Genomic DNA, 19886 nt, shown 5'->3' on the forward strand with positions numbered 1-19886 from the left:
ATGTTTCCTATTAGCATCCCTTCTCCTGACCACTCCATCCTTGTGCTATTCAAGGTCACCTGGAGCTTGTTAAAAATGCAGAATCTCAGGCCCCACTCATACCTACTGAATTAGAAGCTAGGGATTGGACCCAGCAATCTATATTTTAACAAGCTCTTTAGGTGGTTCTTATGTAATAGAAATAAATGAAGACCACCCAAATGAGTATCGGCAGAGGTTATTTACTCAGAGCTTGCTATAGCAAGGAAGTCAGCCACCATCACTTACATTTGGTAGCGTTTCAAAGGTAGGCAGGGGAGTAGAAAAACTTTACTGACATGGGAAGTTGAAGGAAGGCTGTTAGAAGTAGGACAGGCTACGGAATTGCTTTGGGAGCATATTTCACTTTCCCTGGTTACTCCTGAGTTGGAAATGGGGTAAAAAGAAAACTAGTGAAGCTGGCAGTTGTTAGCCAAGTCCTAACTGTTGTGGGTCAATTGCTGCAGAGATTGTGGTTTGGCTTCCTAGGCTGATTGCTTCAAAGGTTAGGTTAGGGGTGGGGTTGAGTTAAGTTCTATGATCTTAGATAATCTGGCCATTGTCCAGTTATATATTCCATCTCTCAGCTTCTAAATCTGGAGAATTATTGCTCTTTCCAAAATATCTGGCTGAGCCAGGTGCTGCATATTTGAAGAAGGTACCCTCAAGGAGCTGACGGCTTAGCAGAGAACACTAAAACTTCCTGCCATGCAAATCACACTGAGGCAGAGGGCCATAAAGGAGGCCAAAACAACATGCCCTGAGAACAGAGAGGAAGAAATAATTCCCTCTGACAGGGAGCTCAGGGAAGGCTCCCAGATGGTGCAACATGTGTTTTGAACCTTGAAGGATCAGTGGGATTTCAAAACAAAAGGGAGAAATAAGTTAAACCTGATACTTCTGAAAAAAAGAAAAGATTTGTAATCATTGAGAGAGGCTGCCGGGCTTAAAAATAAAAACTGATCTCTTTAGGTTGGAGGGAAGGGATTGGTCATGCAATTCACCTAGAAGCCCACCTATTGTTCCGCACTGTATTTGCCTCTTTGTGCCAGAAAAGACATAAGACCAGAACCAGATGCGGATTGATGCATGTTCAGAAGCAATCAGCCCTTGTTTTCTGGCAGGGAGCATCTTTGCCTCTGGGCAGCACTTAAAGGCTAAAGCTGCTCAAATAACAGCATGCATGTGTGTAGCAGGAGGAAACCCAGAGAAGCATCAAGTCCTAGAAGAGAAGAGAAGATGAGACTGTCATATGAATAACCTGTGCAGAGTGTGGAGAAGGACAAAGAGGAGGGGTCAGAAGGGAGAATGAAGTCAACCCAGGGACAAAAAAGGAAAGGTAAAATATGAAAGGTTGAATAAAGATGGGAGGGCCAAAGGAGAGCTCATCATGTGCCCAGGAAGGAGAAGAGAGAAAAGTCTGCAAGGGGAAAGGAGAGGGGTAATAGACTGTTTTATAATGCTGAGATTATGAACAAGGAGAAGAATGGCAAATCATCATGTCTCCTTCAGGTGTGGAAAGTCCCAATGCTCAGAGCCTGTTTATCACCCATCCCCATCCACAGCAGAGAAGCAGGGAGGCCAATGGTCGGCGCTGCCCAGTGAGTCACAGAGTACAAGAGGAGGGACAGGACAGCAGGCACAGTCAGCGCAGGGACCGGCCCTCTGCTTTCTTCCCAGGGAATAAGGAGAATGTAGGAGCCTTTCTCTTTCCATCTCTTCTCCAGAGCCAATGGTTCCTCCACTTTTCCTCCCTTTCATTTCTGGGCATTCAACTTTTACCTTTATGGTATAAAGAAAGCAAGGAGGGCTAGGTAAAACAAATCTTCAAAGCTCTCTTGTCCTCTAAGGCTGCGATCCCCACGGACCGATAGCGCTCCATGGCCTGTTAGGGACCTGGCTGCAGAGTTCCACGGCCCACCCCTAATCCATGGAAAACATTGTCTTCCGTGAAACTTAGGAAACGGGGGCCACACAGTAGGAGGTGAAGGGCCAGCGAACCAGCAAATATTCATCTGTCTTTACAGCCGCTCCCTATCGCTTGCATCACCACCTGAGCTCCACCTCCCTCCCACCTCTCCACCCCTGTCTGTGGAAAAATCATCTTCCATGAAACCGGTCCCTGGTGCCAAAAATGTAGGGGACCACTGCCCTAAGGTACATGTTAAAAGAGAGATGCGTTTAGACTACAATCAAAGTCCAAATATAGGCATTTCCTTAAATCCACAGCATTTTCTCATAATTCCTCTCTCAGTAGAAACATTCTGATTCCAATTAATTTTCCCAGCAAATATTCTGAAACAAAGAGCCATTGTATGTAGGTCAGGCAGACACAATTGTCACCGAGAGATCTAGCCCTCGGCTAAAGGGTGAATTAGATGTGGTTAGTCTTTCTCTGCTAGAAAGCCAACAAAGACAATTACCATTGATGGCAGCTGTTCTATGCCAGGCACTGGGGATAAGCACCTTTGCATAAATTCATACTTAATTTGAATAACAACCCTTGGAAGCCAGTGCTTTGATCCATGACTGACAACTAAAACACTGAGGCCGACTGGTAAGTGGTGAACAAACCAGCCGCACCATCAGACAGTGGTGGAACTGAGGGCTGAACTCTGCTGTGCTGAGTCCCAATCCTCTGCTCCCTTTGCCTTCATGACAACACCTCTCTGCCCACATAGGTGTTCATCCTTCTCAATGCCCGCCTGGACTCATGTAGGACCCTGCTCTTTGAAGAGGATTTGTTGCCAGTCATTTACAACTTAGCGTACTTTCCCAAGTATGCATATTCTAGAGAACATGAGTACCATGAACTACGGGTTCCATAAGCAAATAAATTTGGAAAGCACTTGGCTAAACAAATTTTAAAAGATTTCTTTATTGCAGGACTTTTCAGATCCTTAATTATGGTTATATACATTGTGAAATAAGAAGCTGATATAGTAGTAGGATCAATCGAGGCATTGGGAGGGTGCTTTATCATGCTCCAAAAGGGGATATTGTGAGGCAACATAATGTACTGGTTAAGCTCTTAGTCTCTGGTCCAGACTGATTAGGTTCAAATCCCAGATCTATCACTGATGAGATCATATCTAGGGTCTTGGCAAGTTACTTAATCTCTCTATGCCCTGGAAAATGGAGATAATAAGAGAACTTACCATTTCCATGGTTTATGTCATAAAGATTAAATGAAGCGATATGCACAAGGTACCTTTAGAATAGAATCTATGTGACAGCCATGAAAATGTGCCTCTCAGATCTCCTGCTGCAAGAAGCAAGGTTGACTGACAGTCCAGCTGCCACCCCTCTGGATCCATCAGTGTGTTTGTGTTGAGGCCACATTTTCTCTGGCAGTGCACAGCATGGGCACCAGTGCCAGCCTATTCCTATGGGACACGGGCCTCCTCTTACAGGTGGCTTCAGCTTTAGGACTTCCATCCTGACTGGAACTTCCTTAGCACTGCACTATAATATGAGATTCTACCTACCTAATCCCCCTCTTTTTCTGCTGCACCTGATTCTTCCCCTTCGTGCTTTAGGTGTTTCCCTAAAAAATCTGTTGGGTGTCTAATCTCATTTTAGCATTTTCTTCCTGGAAGACCCAAACCAACATGGGCTGGTATAGTCAGGCATAGCCTACAAAGTTAGTTGCTCATGAAGTCCCTTACTCAGAAGCATCTCATGGGACAAACTCCATGCAACACACTTTAGGAAAGGAATGAATATATCTGTTGTCAAGTTTACCTGTAGCAGGAGGCATTTTTTGAGCATCTGTTACAAGGGAGCAGAGATGAGAGTGGAAAGATCTTCAAGTTAATTCAAAATCAAATTGCATACCAATACCCAGCTTGGTATATATGCCTGGGTCTATCTGGCATAATAAGTAGACTTTACTGTTACTGGGGGACATAAAGTCATCTGTGAAACTCTAAGTTCTCTTCCTGCCATAGGACCCTGTGAATTTGAAATAGCTGCATGAGAACCCAATTGCCCTGGTGAGGCTAGGAATAAAAAATGAAGAGCAGGGGAGATGGAAGAATGCATGGATTATATGACACCATTTCTCAGTCATCCAGTCGTTCCTGGACTCATTCATTCATTTAACAAACAAATATTGAGCTCTCACTATGCACTGGTTGCATTCCTAGATGCTGAGGATACAGTGATGCAAGAGTCAGATGTGTAAACTTCAACAAAATGTGATAAAGGATAGAAGAAAGAATCATGTACTGTATGAGCACAGAGGACAAAGTGCCTGACTTTTCCTAACACTGAGAAGGAGACTTTTAGGAAGATAAGCAGTAAAGGGAATTCCAGGCAGAGAGAACATTGTGTGCAAAAGACTGGGAGTGTGAAGGAAAGAGCACAAATTTGGTCAGAAAGCTGATGCTGATCATAACATCTAGGATCAGAGTTCGTGGTGGGAGGATACTGTAATGAATGACTGGCAGAGGTCAGACCCAATGGGCTTCCTACAACACACTAAGGATTGTGTACTTCCCCACACAGAAGGCAGAGAGCCATGTAGTCCTGCTTAGAACTGAGCCCCAATCACTAGATACGAGAACACTGGGAACCTCCCTTAAGTGGGTTGGGCCCAAACTAGTAGTTGTTAGGCCCTGTCAGTTCACGATACGGATATAATAAAGCAGGAATGGAGCACATGAGACTTTGCACAGGAATACATGTGCATTTTTGTTTTGTCCCCAGAAGAAAATAAGCCCATTCCATTGAAAATCATCAATATACAATTGCTTTGAACCTCTTACAAGTGATAGAAATACACATATTTTCTGTCATAACAACAAAATAAACACTAATAAAATAGGACTTCATAAAGAGTTGAGATTTCAGAGAGGCCTCTGAATTTTTTTCTCTGACAAGTGTCAGGGTAAACTGTATTCAACCAAAATAAAAGTTCTAAATCTTAAAAAAAAATAATAATTTCAGGATCCTTGTATCATGTGACTATTCTTTGTGCCCTCATTTTACTCTGTGCTCAAATTTTTTAAATCCCCATTTTAAAAACCTATGCATATTTTATGAATTGAGCCTAAATGTCCCATCATCACAAATTCCTAAGACTCTTTCTGCTCAGGAACCATCATTAGTGAATTCATTTTGTATTCTAGTGGTTGTCAAAGGCCGTTCTGAAGGTGTTACATTGAGTTTTGACATTAATTGATGAACACTTAAGCTCATCATAACTCAGCTGGGATTCAGAACAGCAGAAATTAGAAAGATGAATTTCATAAGATGAATCCATTGAAAAGAAATGTGACTTCAGAGTCATTACTGTTGAATGCTTGGAGTTCCGTGACATCCACACAGAATGCAGTAAGGGCTCTGGCTGCCGTCAAGCACAGTGCTGGGGATAAGGGAAGAAGGGTTATTCTGCCTGTGTCAGGCAGAACTGAACCAAATCAGCAATCCGACTTCACAGTCCTATGTCCTGGGCACACATGAGAACTAGGTTTGCCTCATTCTCTTAATGAGTTAAAGATGAGCATCTCCAACAGGGGAAAAAACTACTTAGGTGGAAATCATAAAGAGTTCTAATTTCTATTACTACCAAAGGATTTGTAGAAATGGAAAATGTCACTCTTAGGCTAAGAGACAGGAATCAGGGCCTTGGAATCCCATCAGCTTTGACAAGCAAGTATTAAATACAGACATTGAGCTAGGAAGAAAATAGAGCAGTTTTCTTTGGCAGCAGTGGGTACTTGCTCAGCGATGCTATTTGAATAACTCATTGGGAGCTTGGTAAGGTTCAAAGTATTACAGAGCTTTCTGAAAACAGAAAAAGATGGTGAAATGATGATAAGATAGGTTGAAAATCAATACATATTCAAAATCCATAATGCCATCTCAACTTGGGACCAAACTACTCTGCAGTCTCACTTCCAACATTGCATACATAACTACCTCCCTCATCCTTCAGTCCTTCTGATTTTTCCCCTTGTCTAAGGGAGAAAAGCAGCATCATGTCAAACAATTTCAGGCCAGGTATGGTGGTGCACACCTGTAATCCCAGCTACTGAGGACTTTGGGACAGAAGGATCACTTGAGCCCAGGAGTTTGAGGCTGGAGTGAGCTATGATTGTTCCTCTGTACTCCAACCTGGGCAACAGAGTGAGACCTCGCCCTGTCTCTTAAAAAAAGAAAAAAAAAAAAAAAAAAGTTCAGTTTCCTCTAGCCTCTCCTAATGTCTGAAAAGCATTTTAGACATTAGTCTTACCCTCCTGTTTCTAGAATCCCTACCCTTATTTATTTTTTTGCACAATAAAGGAACCAGAACTAAAAAAATAAAGCATCTAAGTAGATGGCTCATGTTACAATTATAAAATTTAGAATCATGGTGGGAGTGCAAGAAATTCACCATTTTTTTGGTTCACTAAAAAATATGAAGCTAATTTTGTCTAATCCTACACCAGGAAGATGTGGGGAATTTGCCTTTTTTGCCATTCCCAGGATTTTGGTGTTCAGGGTCCCACCATAAATTCCTGCAAAGAATTAGAAACATCTTAGGCTATCAAACAGGTGCAAGTTCAATACAGGGTAGGTTGGATGGGATGAGGTGCTGAGCAAGTGTTGGACCACAGATTAGCATCAGTCCTACTGAAAGGTCAGCAGATCATCTGATACCCTGGTTGCTGTTGATTAATGGTCCTCACTAGATAGCAACAAAAACACAACTGGGCACCCACTGGATCGTGGTGTTGGTAATAGCTGATTGCTCCTTTGAAGGCTCATCACAGTCTCCAGATCTTATGATCTCAGGTCTTTTACCCATCTCCTTCACCACTTTCCCTGCCTGTAGCATCTTTTACCAAGTCTGCATGTATCAAAAGTAGAGATTTGAATATTTCTTGATCTGCAGTAAATTACCTGTATCTCACTGTCTGGATTGAGGGGAATAGGAGGGAGGCCCTCAAAGTGCAGCAGAATAATACAATGTTCACAGAGGGCATAAAAGCATACCATTCATCATCAGTCTGAGTTCTTCATTTCAAAACACAGAAAACAATTGGCTAATTTAAGCAGAAAATTGATTAAAAGTATAGAATATATCAATTCACTCAATTTAATTATTCCACATTGTATTCATAAATCATATCACTCTATACTCCATAAATACATACAAATATAATTTGTCAATTTATAATAAAAGTAAAACACTAAAAAAAAATTTTTTTAATGATAATAGCTTACAGAGTCATCAGGAGGGCTGGAAAATCAGCTTTAGGAAACTGCCAGTATAGCATCCAAAATTATGTGACAAATATGGTCCTCTGAAGACATCATTGTTATTGCTGCCATGCACTACACATTGTGGCAAATCAACACCACTAAATATGGACCCTGGACATTGCCTGCCACAACACAAGCACAGCCACCTGGGGACTAGACCTTCCTACAAGTGTCACCACCATAAAAAATTGTTCCTCCCAGTCCCTTCTTGCATCACCAGATGCCAGTTCATAGTCTGGGAGATATGCATCTTATTAATGAAGCTAAGGTCATATGTCTCCACCCCGGATGCAAAGGATTCCTGGAAAGCTAGAAGCCATTCTTTTCAGCAGGATGACTCTACCTATCAGTAAGATTCATCAGGTGGGAAATTCCCCAAGTAGGAAGGGGTTTAGATATGAGTTGCCAAAACATATAAGAAATGTCTTTTGAATTAATATTTTCAAATAGTATCCTGACTCAATCATTTAAAACCATTTACTTGTCTTTTAATCTCAATGATTTATATACTTTGAATTCAGTTGCTTGCTATGTTCATAGATCTTTTATAAAGTGGGCGTATCGGTTAAAATTAGATTCAGCTACCAATAACAAAGACTCTAAAAATAACTGTGGTTTAATAAGCTTATTTTTTTCTCAAATTTGAGAAGTACAGACATAGTCCAAGGCTGGAATGACATTTCATGGTAACAGAGACCCAGGCTCCTTTAGTCCTATTGCTCTGCTATGTATAGCTTCCATTTCCAAGGTACCTTCATGGTTTAATATAGCTACTAAATCTACAAATATTATGTCCACATTCTAGCCTGCAGTAAGAAGAAAAAGGAGAGAGGTATACTCTACCTCTTTAAGGACACTTCTAAGAAGGTATACACACTACTTACACCAGTTTACATCCCACTGGGAAGAATTCAGCTACTTAGACATGTGGCCAATCTAGATGCAAGAAAAGTTGAGAAATATAGTCTTTATTTGAAGAGGCCACGTGCCCAGCTGGAAATTAGGAGTTCTACTACTCCAGAAAATGAGGAAAATGGGTACTGGAGGACAACTACCAATCTTTGACACAATAAAGTACCTTTATGGCTGAAAGTATGGAATTACAGAGAAGTTAAGTTACCTGTCCAAAGTGTGGTGATGGGCAAACTCTCCAGTCTCCCAAGAAGCTGATCTGTTTGGCTTCCCTGATCATTACTGCAAACTTTTGGGACATGCACCATCCAAATTTCAAGCATCAGAGTATATCTCACTCTTTCCTTGGTCCCTTCCTTAATTAAAAGAGCCTATCTTGGCTCCCTAAACTTTGTAGGACTCACTATTCTTCTTACTACTGTTGTAGAGGAATTCTAAAATGGTCCCCAATCCCTCTGTCCTCTGGTGCATCTGCCCTATAGAATCTTCTCTCCTGGGAGTAAGAGGGATCTAGGAATATGACAGGACAGTCATTCCCATGATTGTTACATTATATAAGACTAGACTTTTTCTTAGCAAAGGAGAAATTCTCCTGGTGGTCTTGAAGAAGTGGGCTGCCATGTCATGACAGGACCACATATCAAAGAACTAGGAGTGGCCCCTAGTAGCTGAGAATAGCCCCCAGCTGAGAGCCAGCAAGAAAAGGAGAACCTCAATCCTACAACCGTAAAGAACTGAATGCTGCTAACAGCTATAAGAGTTTGGAAAATAACCTCAAGCTCCAAAAAGGAACACAGCCCAGCTGACACTTTGATTGAGGCCTTGTGAGACCTGAAACAGAGATCCTAGCTAAGCCACACCCAGGCTCCTGACCCATGGAAACTGGGTCAGGGGGAGTTTCCTGGGAGATTAACTGGGAGATAATAAGTGGATACTGTTTTAAGCCACAAATTTATGGTAATTTGTTATGCAGCAATAAAAATTAATACCACTACAGCATTACTTGGTATTTTTAAGAGAAAGAAAAGGGGGGAGATAGAAGTTGCAACCAGTCAAGTCTTACTTTGCTGAGAGCATAATGTCAGGGGCTGTACATACATTATTGTATCAGTCTAATAGATTAGCATATGGGAGGAAAATAAGGCTCAGAGAAGTTAAGCAATTTGTACAAAGCATAAAGCTAGAAGGGAGCAGAATTGACCAACCGGACTAAGCATTTTCTAGACTTTTCAAATGATTGTTTAAATGAATAAAAAGTCCTTAAAGCAATAGACGCTAAGCTTTTTGAAGAAGTTACCCCATCAATAAAATTTTTTGAGTACTCATCACTAATATTTGTTTATTTATATTTGCTAAATTATGTTTATAAATTAGAAATTTTCTTGTATGAATAAACAGCTAATTTTCTGTTCGTGAGTTTCTTAATTTGTTTAACCATTTGGCTTTTTAAAAGGGAGAAAAAAAGGATCAGGAGAGAAGGAAGGAGGAAGGAAAGGACTGCAGGACAGAAGGAAGGGCAGTCGTGATCCAAGAGTTGAGTGTCATTGAGGAGGAGGAGCACATGGAGGAGGAGCTTATGAGACAGAAGACTACATTTGAAAGTTAAAATAGCACAAGAAATATAAGCATTTCATAAGTGTTTTCTACACTGTATTTTATGGATCAAATGCAACATAGTATTGCCAGGAAAATTCCTACAAACTTCCCTGGGAACTGTTGTAGAAAGAGTGAAAATCAAATGTGGCCCCTGTTGTTTAGATTAAAGCATAAGTGGTCCTATTACAAGAGCTCCTGGTGACTGCATAAAAATTGTGCCCCTTCTCACAGTTGGATTTTACGGTATGGTGATTAAACTTTTTGAAGTGCTGGTATTCTGGTTTACATCCTCCTGATTGATTTCATTCTCTCTTTTGTCTTGTTTTTGACTTATTCCAGAAATATTATTATGACTTGTGTTCATCATTTCAGAAGGCCTCATTTGTGTAAATTTTCAGTCTCCCAATCTTGTTCCGGTAACATATCTCATGTGCAATTAGTTTCAGATATTTCAATAGCAGATGATAGTCTAGCTCAGACTAATTACAGCTGTTAATGCAAGATAATGATATAGTGGTAATAAAAATACCACATCTCTTTTCATATTTTGGAATTTACTATAAGCTCCTCTGGAGCTCAGAGAAGATCATGTTTTCATTGCTTATCCCTGAGACTAAAAGAAATGTCAGAAATCACATTTCAGTACACAATTAATATTTCTGTGCCCAGCTGGCTGTGTGGGCTTTCAGATTGCAAATCTAATCTGCTTTGCAAGCTTTCTACCTAATTCTTGGCTTTATCCCCAGATTAAATACTGAATGCTGTTTTAGCTGCTAATTTCTTTGGACAGGCCATCAGTATTGCAAAATAGAGACACCATTTTTTCCTAGCAATCACTTCTCAAGTCACAGAGATAACTGCTACAGTTTGCACTAAATCAGTTAGGGAAATATATCAATTAATCTCCCACTGTCCATATATCTCTTAAAGGTTCAGGGACAGATAAAGTGAATAAATAATAAAGCGATTGACAACTGCTTATAAGAAGAGACAAAAGAGATTGGGAATTCTTTTGTGTTTGTTTTTAATTTAAAAAGGCAAATGTAAACAAGATAACATAATTAAAACCTCTAAACTCAGAAACCCTGTGAATAGATGGTCAAAGAGTTGTTCAAGAAATTGTAGAATATAGTCACATTCTGATCTGAAAGAGGCAATTGAAAAGGAATGGAGGTCATTGATAATCCCAGGTTAAAACTCGTCAAAGCACAGTACAAAATGGACTTAACATATACACTTATTATTTTATAGCTGATATGCAAATATGTAAGAAAAGAAAGCAAAAGTTTAAAATAGTCTGTTGTTATGATTTCTTATGAGAAATAAAGACTGAGAAATGAGAACTGAATTTAGAAAACTAAAACTGGAAATTTGCCAAGAGTGTAAATAAGCAAAACTCAGTCCCCATTGTCACAAACTGCTCTAGAAGAAAAAAGCGAAGATCCTGAAAGATTTAGTATAAATAACTATTGAAAATCCCGCTCTGTGCCCCCATATCAATTAAAAGTGACTGCAACCTGCCTGCTTCACCTAATCCTGGGTTGTTAAAGCCCGTCCCCAAACCACCCATGCTCTAAACCTAATTCCAATCCTGGACTGATAAAAAAATCAGAGTTTTTTCAAGATACAGTTGAGATTCTCTGTTCTTAGTTCTCTCCCTTGACTGGGAATAACATGAATAAACCAACTTGTTTATTTGACACAAGTTTTCCCAGTGATCTTTAAGAGGTCTATAGCACTTATTACCCTTCATTCTATTTCATTCTTCCAATGTTTTGTTTTTTGTTTTTTGTTTTTTTTTTGTATTTTTGCTGGGCTTCTTACATTGAGGATTAAAATAAAATCAATGCAACATTGGCTTACCATTGTGCAAATTATTCTCATCTACAAAACATCCCCACTACAGTCCTAGTGAGCAACTGAATGTTCACCCTACGTGTCTTTCTCTCCCTTCATTCTCCACCTCCACCAAGCATCTTCCCAGAGCTGTGAAGCATGGTTCCTATACAACATGCACAAGCCATTCAAAATTTCCATCACTCTCCTCCTTAATGTCAGAGCCTTGCAAAGTTTTTCTTCTTTTCCTCATAGTGTCTCCTGATCCTAGAAAAATTATATAAATACTAAGAAAAGCTACTGGATCAAAGTTTAGGATAAGTTCTATCCTAAATTCTCATTGCTATGCAGACTTCATTTCTCAATACCTCCATTTGGACCATTATACTTATGGCGTGGAGAATGAACAGATGTATGTGTATAGGCCTCATAAATCCAGGTCACATGTGCACGGGTTCAGTAAAGTACTACTAAACACACACACACACACACACACACACACACAAACATGACACCAATTTCAAAATTACTCAAAACCTTGACATGTGTGTCTTGAAAACCAGAAAGAGATCTCTGTACCTAATCTACAGAAAGGCTTATTTAAACCTTTACTTCTTCCATATGTCACAGCTGTTCCTGGGACTCTCTCAGAAACTTCTCTACCCCCAGCCCACCTCATTATCTGTTTCCTTCTTCTCCTCTCTGTAGAATCCTTTATTATGTAAAGTGTTTTTGGGGGGTGAGCATGGCTGTGTTCCAACAAAACTTTATATATGGACCCTGAAATTGGAAGTTCATGTAATTCTTACCTATTACAAAATACTATTCTTTTAATTTTTTTCCCCAACCATTAAAAAATGTAAAAATCATTCTTAGCCCATGAGCTATACAAAAACAGGCATTTGGCCCTAGTTTTCCAACCATTGATCTAAAGCTGTCATTTGGCCAAAAAGTTAGACAGGGAACCTATTTAGTGCTGACCTGGGATGTACTCATTCCTGGGCCCAACCTTATTCTCTGACCTCTCTTGCCTCTGTATCTCCGCTTTTCTCATGGTGGGGCTTTCTCTTTCAGTCCTCTCATCTACAACTGAGACACAACCACCTTTGAATAAGCAGCTCCTGGTTGCTGGCACTCTACCAAAGCAGCATGTGTCATGTCAGGGGAAGGCAGCTCATACGCCCCCTGTGGGCTAACAAGGTGAGTGTAGCCTGGAGAAACAAATCCGGAGCTCAGGGACCTCCTATGTAAACTGGGTTAGAATCCACTCCAGAGACAGTAGCAGGGAGGAGTAATTCCCACTTCCAGCTGAAGAACAAAAGGTGAAAGACCTCCACTGACTGACTATACCAAAGCACAGAGGTTTGATAAATATCTGCCTTTGTTTTTATCACATTCCAGTGACCGGACACAACAGCTAGAAAGTACTTACACCAAGCCCCAGCTAGGGAGTGGGAATGCTCGACTCTCAAGTCAGGTACCAGAACTGAGCAGAGAGGAGGCCTAGAATGGAAGAGGGGCCCAGCCAGACCTTCCATCTTCCCTGCACTTGGCTGGGAGCCACAGATGCCCCTGTGACCCGTTGCTGCCCTGATCTGGGTCTTCCGCCATTAAGATTCAATGTCATGTTTGGTACCACCAGAGGTGTTAGTGTCTTCCTATGCCCCCAGACCAGAACAAATGATTGTTTTCCTCACATGATGGTGATGGGAACATCTTCAGCATCTTGGAGGACTGCACTCTGAAGCTCACACCTGATTTCAGGGGGCAGTTATGGATGGAGCTGAAGCCAGAGCAGTTACAGGAGGGCCTCGTTCTGATCTGTGGCCAAGTCTGTCTTGTAGCACTAGAAAAAAGTCAGGAGGCATTCGTGTCAGAGCATGGAAAGCTTGCAATTCTCTGTCCAGAACCCCAGGAAATGGAAGACCAGAGCATCCAGCACCCGGTAGGGCAGCACATACTTCTTATCCAGCAGCACTCACAGGAAGATGCTGTTGGCACCATTGTATTCCATGTCAGCAACTTTCAGCATGGCTACACAGGAGTGCAACACAGGGATGAAGCCCTTAGTGATGGTGCTATCCCACAATGATGGTTTCCTGGAGGGTACAAGTGCCTGCCTCCCACAGTGGTATCAGGATTCCTAAGAGCCAGGCTCCAGGCTTGAACAGGGCTTTCTTGAGTGCCATGTGGAGGTGAAAGTTGAATTGTTCGTATTTGGCAATGTCATCTTGTACCTGGCAGGAGGGTTCTTGTTCCTAAACATCTCAATGGCATACTCATCCTCAGGGTCCATGACTAACTCTGCATGGTGGCCCACTCCTGTCATTGTGGCTATCTTCTCCAGGGTTTGTATTCAGCAATGTTGTCTTGTACCCAGGGGAACAGGACAAGGTTGTAGAAGCCTTGGGCCATGGTTTCCTTTACTTTAGAGGCAAAAATCCTGGTGGGGGCTTGGTACATGGCAGCTGCAGTCCAGACCTCAGATCTGCAACAAAGAGGATTTGCTCCCAGTTGGAGAGTGCAAGGATAATCTAAAATGCCTTGGGCAATTTCCAATTGAATACTTAGATAACACCTCCTGGGCCCCCACGTAGACTTCCAGGACCTGGGTTCCAACTGGGGTATAGGGAAGTCCAACACCTCTGACATGACCGTCTCAACCTCTGCTTCTTAGGCAGTTTCTCCATGATGATGTCAGCCAGGGTATCTGGTAGGAGAGTTCTTGTTCCTGAACATCTCAATGGCACACTCATCCTCAGGGTCCACGACCAACTCTGCATGGTGGCCCACTCCTGTCATTGTGGCTGTCTTCTCCAGGGTGGATTACTCCTTGCCCTTGTCATCCGATCTATCCTGGGGCACTCCTGGCCCCACCCATACGGTGTTCCCACAGTGCCACAGGCCTGTCCACAGTCCCATGCTCAGCCTGGAGCTCCTCTGTTGCTGCCCTGCTTGCTGCAAAATTTGTCGGCTCAGCCAGGGCCCCACATTTTCTTCTTCCTCTTCTGGGGATCCCGGACTCCGCCGCTTTTCCCAGGCTCCTGCCTGCACCTTGTCCCCAGCCAGGATCTGCTAAGCCAGGGGTGTGTGTTTTTCCTGATTCCTGACCACATGGCCCACCTTCAATTTGGTCATTTTTCTTGAAAAAGTCACCAGGAGGGTTCACACATCGGGACACAGGAATGGCCAGAATGCGTTTATGTAAAGTGTTTAATGTGCAGCAGAATCACCTGGGGATTCTGTTAAAACACAGATTGGTTGGCTCCATCCCAGAGTTTCTGATTCAGGAGGGCTGGAATGGCACCCCAGAACTTGCATTGCTAGGAGGTTCCAGGTGATGCTAATGGTTCAGGGATCAGTCTTTGAGAACTGCTGATACAGGTCATCTTAGGCTCTCTGGTTGAGTCCTCCTTTTTTCCTTCGTCGTCGTCTTCTTTTTTTTTTTTTTTCCTTGAGACAGGGTCTCGCTTTGTCTGCCAGGCTAGAGTACAGTTCACTGTAGTTCACAGTACACTGCGCAATCGTAGTTCACTGCACTGCAGCCTCCAACTCCTGGGATCAAGTGTCCTCCTGCCTCAGCCTCCCAAGTGGCTGGGAACTACAGACACTCAACATGATGACGGCTAATTTTTTTTTTTTTTTTTTGGTATTGACAAAGTCTGGCTATGTTGCTCAGGCTGGTCTCCAACTCCTGGCCTCAAGCAATTCTCCTGCTTTGTCCTCCCAAACTGTTTGGATTATTGAGGCAAGCCATGGTGCCAGGCCTTTGTGTCTATAATTCTATCTCCCACTTTCCATTCTTCCAGTTCTCTGCTACAAAAATGCCAAAAATACAAACCTGAAAGATAATTATCTAAGTCAACTTGAGCTGCCGTAACAAAATACCATGGACTGGGTGATTTAAATAACAGAAATTTTCTTTCTCACAGTTCTGGAGGCTGGGAAGTCCAAGATCAAGGTGCTGCCCTATTCAGTTCCCCAATAAGGGCTCTCTTCCAGGTTTGAAGATTGCTGCCTTCTCACTGTGTCCTCACATGGCAGAGAGAGAGAGAAAGTTTGGGGCTCTCTTCCTCTTCTTATAAAGTCTCTACTACCCTCATGGAGGCCCCACCCTTATGACCTTATCTAAAATTAATTACCTCCCAAAGGCCCCACCTCCAAATACCATTATAGTGAGGGTTAGAGCTTCAACATATGAATTTGAGGAAACACAAACATTCAGTCCATAAGAATAATTAACTCTCCTGAGATGGCGAAGACCAGATTCTTCTTTGTGGACAGATGAATAGGGGAAAAACTAAGTAGTCTCATTAATAATGATTGTACTGTGAGTTGTATAAAATATGCAATACCATGGATGAATCTCAAAAATAGAAAAGAGAAAAGTCAAACACAAAAGATCATACAGTGTATGATTCCATTTACATGAAATGCTAGAAATAACAAAAGTGTAGTGCCAGGAAACAGATTAATGGTTGCTTGATGCTGGGGGCCCTGGGAGGAAATTAACTACAAAGGGGCACAAGGGAACTTTTTAGAGTGATGGAAATGTTCTAAATCTTGATTGTTCTGGTGGTTACATAGATATAGCCAATTGTCAAAACTCATTTAATTGTGCACTTAAAAATGAGTGAATTTTATCATATGTAAATTATGCCTCAATAAATCAGGGGAAATAAAAATATACTGTATATGTATATTATATATTAATATACATTATTTTATATTTATAAAATATTTAAATGTATCCCAAACCAAAATGATTCCATTTAAATTAAATTGATGGATTCTCTTTGATTTTAAAAGAATTATTTTGCTTTGTTTTGTTTTATTGTTTGTCTTCCATTCCACATGCTAAAGGGGGCCTGACCAGGCACACGATTGGCACCTGAATTGATGAAAGTGAGTGAAGTTCACTCTCATCTTCCTGGGCTGGGTCCAAAAGATGCCTCTAGAATTGTATTTGTGAACTAATGAACACTGGCTAAATTTGTTTTAATTGAACATGGTTTACCCGATGAAGGAAGTATAATCTAAGTTCAGCAAAGGAAATGGTTCCGTTCAGGACAGAATCTTCACAAATCTCTCACTGTGGCAACACTTGATGTGGTCTCTTCTTTTCCATCTCCCAGAGGAATAATTACACGAGTTCTGCTTTCTGCTCACCTGCTTCCTCATGTCAGATTTGGCATCTCTATTGCAAGATAATTGCTGCCTGGAATATTCAATTAGCTTTTAATTAAATATTGCTCATTAATATAACTGCAAGACAATAAAACATATGTCAGTTGATTAGCCAAAAATTCAAATATAAATTACATTCATTTTTATGCCAACATGCACTTTACCTAATGAGACATTTGTCACCCTGCTATAAAAAGATTGTGTGTGATCTTATTTTCTTTTGGAAATTGTTTTAAATACCTGCAAGCAAAGTTTTAAAATTATATATGACAACTCATATTTTTTCTTACCTCTACATTAATTTTTTTTTTTTTTGGTTTTTGGGTTTTTTCCTTTTCTTTTGATAACTTTTGTATACATTAACTATTTAGAACAGAAAGTTATATCCAGTAACATACAATGGAATTTCTTTATGACAACAAGTGTTTGGATATTAGCTTAATACGCAATTATAGATGATGTCACTTTATGGATCAAAATTTGTTATCTGTAGTGATCATATATAATAGGAAACATATCTTTTTATTTAACAACATATTTTGCTGATTATAAAAGTAATATAGTTATATAGTTATATGAGAAAACTTTGGAAATACAGAAGCATAACCTATTAATACATTGATGTATTTTTTTCCAATTCTGTTTTTCTAAGAAATTTTTTCTGTCCACTAGGCTGGTAAGGGGATCAGAGAAAGACCTACTGCCTGAAACAGGGTTTGGTAAGGAGCTCCAATTCATGAAAGCAGACTTAAGAAAACTACTACCCACTCTACCTAGGACTACATATTATAGGCGTCATGAGAGGTCAAAATACACAGAGGAAACAAAATTTCCAAATGACATGAAGATATCTAATGTTAAGAAAAATGTCTAAGCTAACAGTATAAGCTTGAATTTACTCCAAGTGAAATTAATTTTATAGAACAGTCAGACCAAGACTTTAAACATGTTAGATAAGCCCTTCAATGACATAAATGAAGGAAATAAAGCCATATAAAAAGAAAATTAGGTTGGGCATGGTGTCTCATGCCTATAATCTTAGGACTTTGGGAGACCAAGCCAGGAGGATCACTTGAGGCCAGAAGTTTGAGACCAACCTTGGCAGCATATGAGACCCCATCTTTACAAAAAAAAAAGAAAAAGTAGCCAGGTGTGGTGGCACATACCTATAGTCCTAGCTACTCAGGAGGCTGAGGCAGGAGGATCACCTAAGCCCAGGAGTTCAAGGCTGCAGTGAGCTATGATTGTGCCACTGCACAGAGTAAGACCCTATCTCTACAAAAATATAAAAAATTATAAAATAGAAGCAAGCAGAAAATTTAAAAAGGACATGTGGATATGGAAAATAGCTCATTAGAAATCTTAATAGATAAAAATATGATCATTAAAATTTTAAAAAGTCAATGAATGAGATAAACTCTAGAGAGAGGTCACAGTAAAGAGAGAATTAGTGAATCAGAAGATAATGAATTTGACAAAACACAGTAGTTAAGACAGAAAAATAAATTTTATATATACACATACATATATGATATATACATATACTCAAATATATACACACACAAATACATATGTATATAATAGAGCAGTGAGAGACATGGAGAAAAAAATGATGAATTACAGCATATGTCTACTCTAATAGGAATCTCTCAAACTAGAAAGAAAAGTAGAGGAGCAATTTTTAGCAAGATAGTGGCTGAGATTTTTCCAGAATTGAAGAAGGCATATGTCCTACAGGAAACATAAACTCCAACTACTGAACAGGATAAATCAAAATAAATTCATCCTAAACTACATCAGAGTGAAACTACAATGTCAAGAAAAGAAGAAAAAATCTTAAAAGCTATTAGAGAGAAAATATATTATTTAAAAGAGCCATTGAGATTAACAGCAGATTTCTTTTTTGCAGAAAAATATTTCAGAAGATAATGGTGTAACTATCATTTGCTATTTTTAACTTTGGCCAAGTAATATAACCTCTTTGGGTCCCAATGTCCCCATCTGGAAGATGGGAATAATAATAGTACCTACATGATGGGGTTGTTGTGAGAATTATTAAATAAATTAAAACCTGCACATAGTAACTGCTAGGTAAATCTTAGCTGCTATTGTCATCTTTTTCCACCTCTTTCTTAATGATTTGTAATAGCTAATTATATATTAAGGCTATTAAATGCATGTTATATTGTAAATACTTTCCACTAGGTTGTCGTTTCTCTCTACTTTATTTGTGGTGTCTTGTGATATATAATTTAAAATGTATATATTATGAACAAATGAACTATTGTTTGAAATAAAATGTAAAATTTTTTTTGTCTGCCTGTGTTATTTATTATATTTATTTATATATTTTTTTGAGACAGAGTCCCACTCTTTTGCCCAGGCTAGAGTGCCATGGTGTCAGCCTAGCTCACAGCAATCTTAAACTCCTGGGCTCAAGCAATCCTCCTGCCTCAGCCTCCCGAGTAGCTGGGACTACAGGCACATGCCACAGTGCCCACCACCATCTGTGGGTAGTTTTTTCTATTTTTAGTAGAGACAGGGTCTTCCTCTTGCTCAGGCTAGTCTTGAACTCCTGACCTCAAGTGATCCTCTCATCTCAGTCTCCCAGAGTACTAAGATTGCAGGCATGAAACACCGTGCCCAGCCTTGCCTGTGTTATTTCAAAATAACTTTCTTCAACTTCAGAAATTCTTTCTTCGCTTGGCATAGTTTGTTTTTGAAGAAAACATTTTTTTCAAACATACATTGAATTCTTCAGCTCTAGGATTTCTGTTTAGTTCATTTTTATGCTATTGATCTGTTTTTTTAATTTCTCATTCAAACCATGAATTGTTTTCCTGATTTTGTTGAATTGTCTGTCTGTATTCTCTTGTATCTTACTAAGTGTCCTTAAGATTATTATTTTGAAGTATTTTTCTGGCATTTCATATATTTTCTTATGATTATGGTCTGTTATGGAAAACTTATTGTTTTCTTTTGGAGGTGTCATGTTTCCTTACTTTTTCATGTTTAATGTGTTCCTACATTGATTTCTATGCATCTGATGAAAAACTTGCCTCTTTCAATTTGATGGGGCAGATTTT

The 19886-nt window shown here is 40.1% G+C and overlaps 1 pseudogene; it reads right to left on the reverse strand.

Moving 5' to 3' along the window:
• Positions 1 to 13306: 13306 nt before the first annotated feature.
• Positions 13307 to 14751, reverse strand: LOC138399463 (bystin pseudogene; annotated as a pseudogene).
• Positions 14752 to 19886: the final 5135 nt, after the last annotated feature.

Source organism: Eulemur rufifrons, chromosome 19, assembly GCF_041146395.1.
Source record: "Eulemur rufifrons isolate Redbay chromosome 19, OSU_ERuf_1, whole genome shotgun sequence".
NCBI classification, from domain to species: domain Eukaryota; kingdom Metazoa; phylum Chordata; class Mammalia; order Primates; family Lemuridae; genus Eulemur; species Eulemur rufifrons.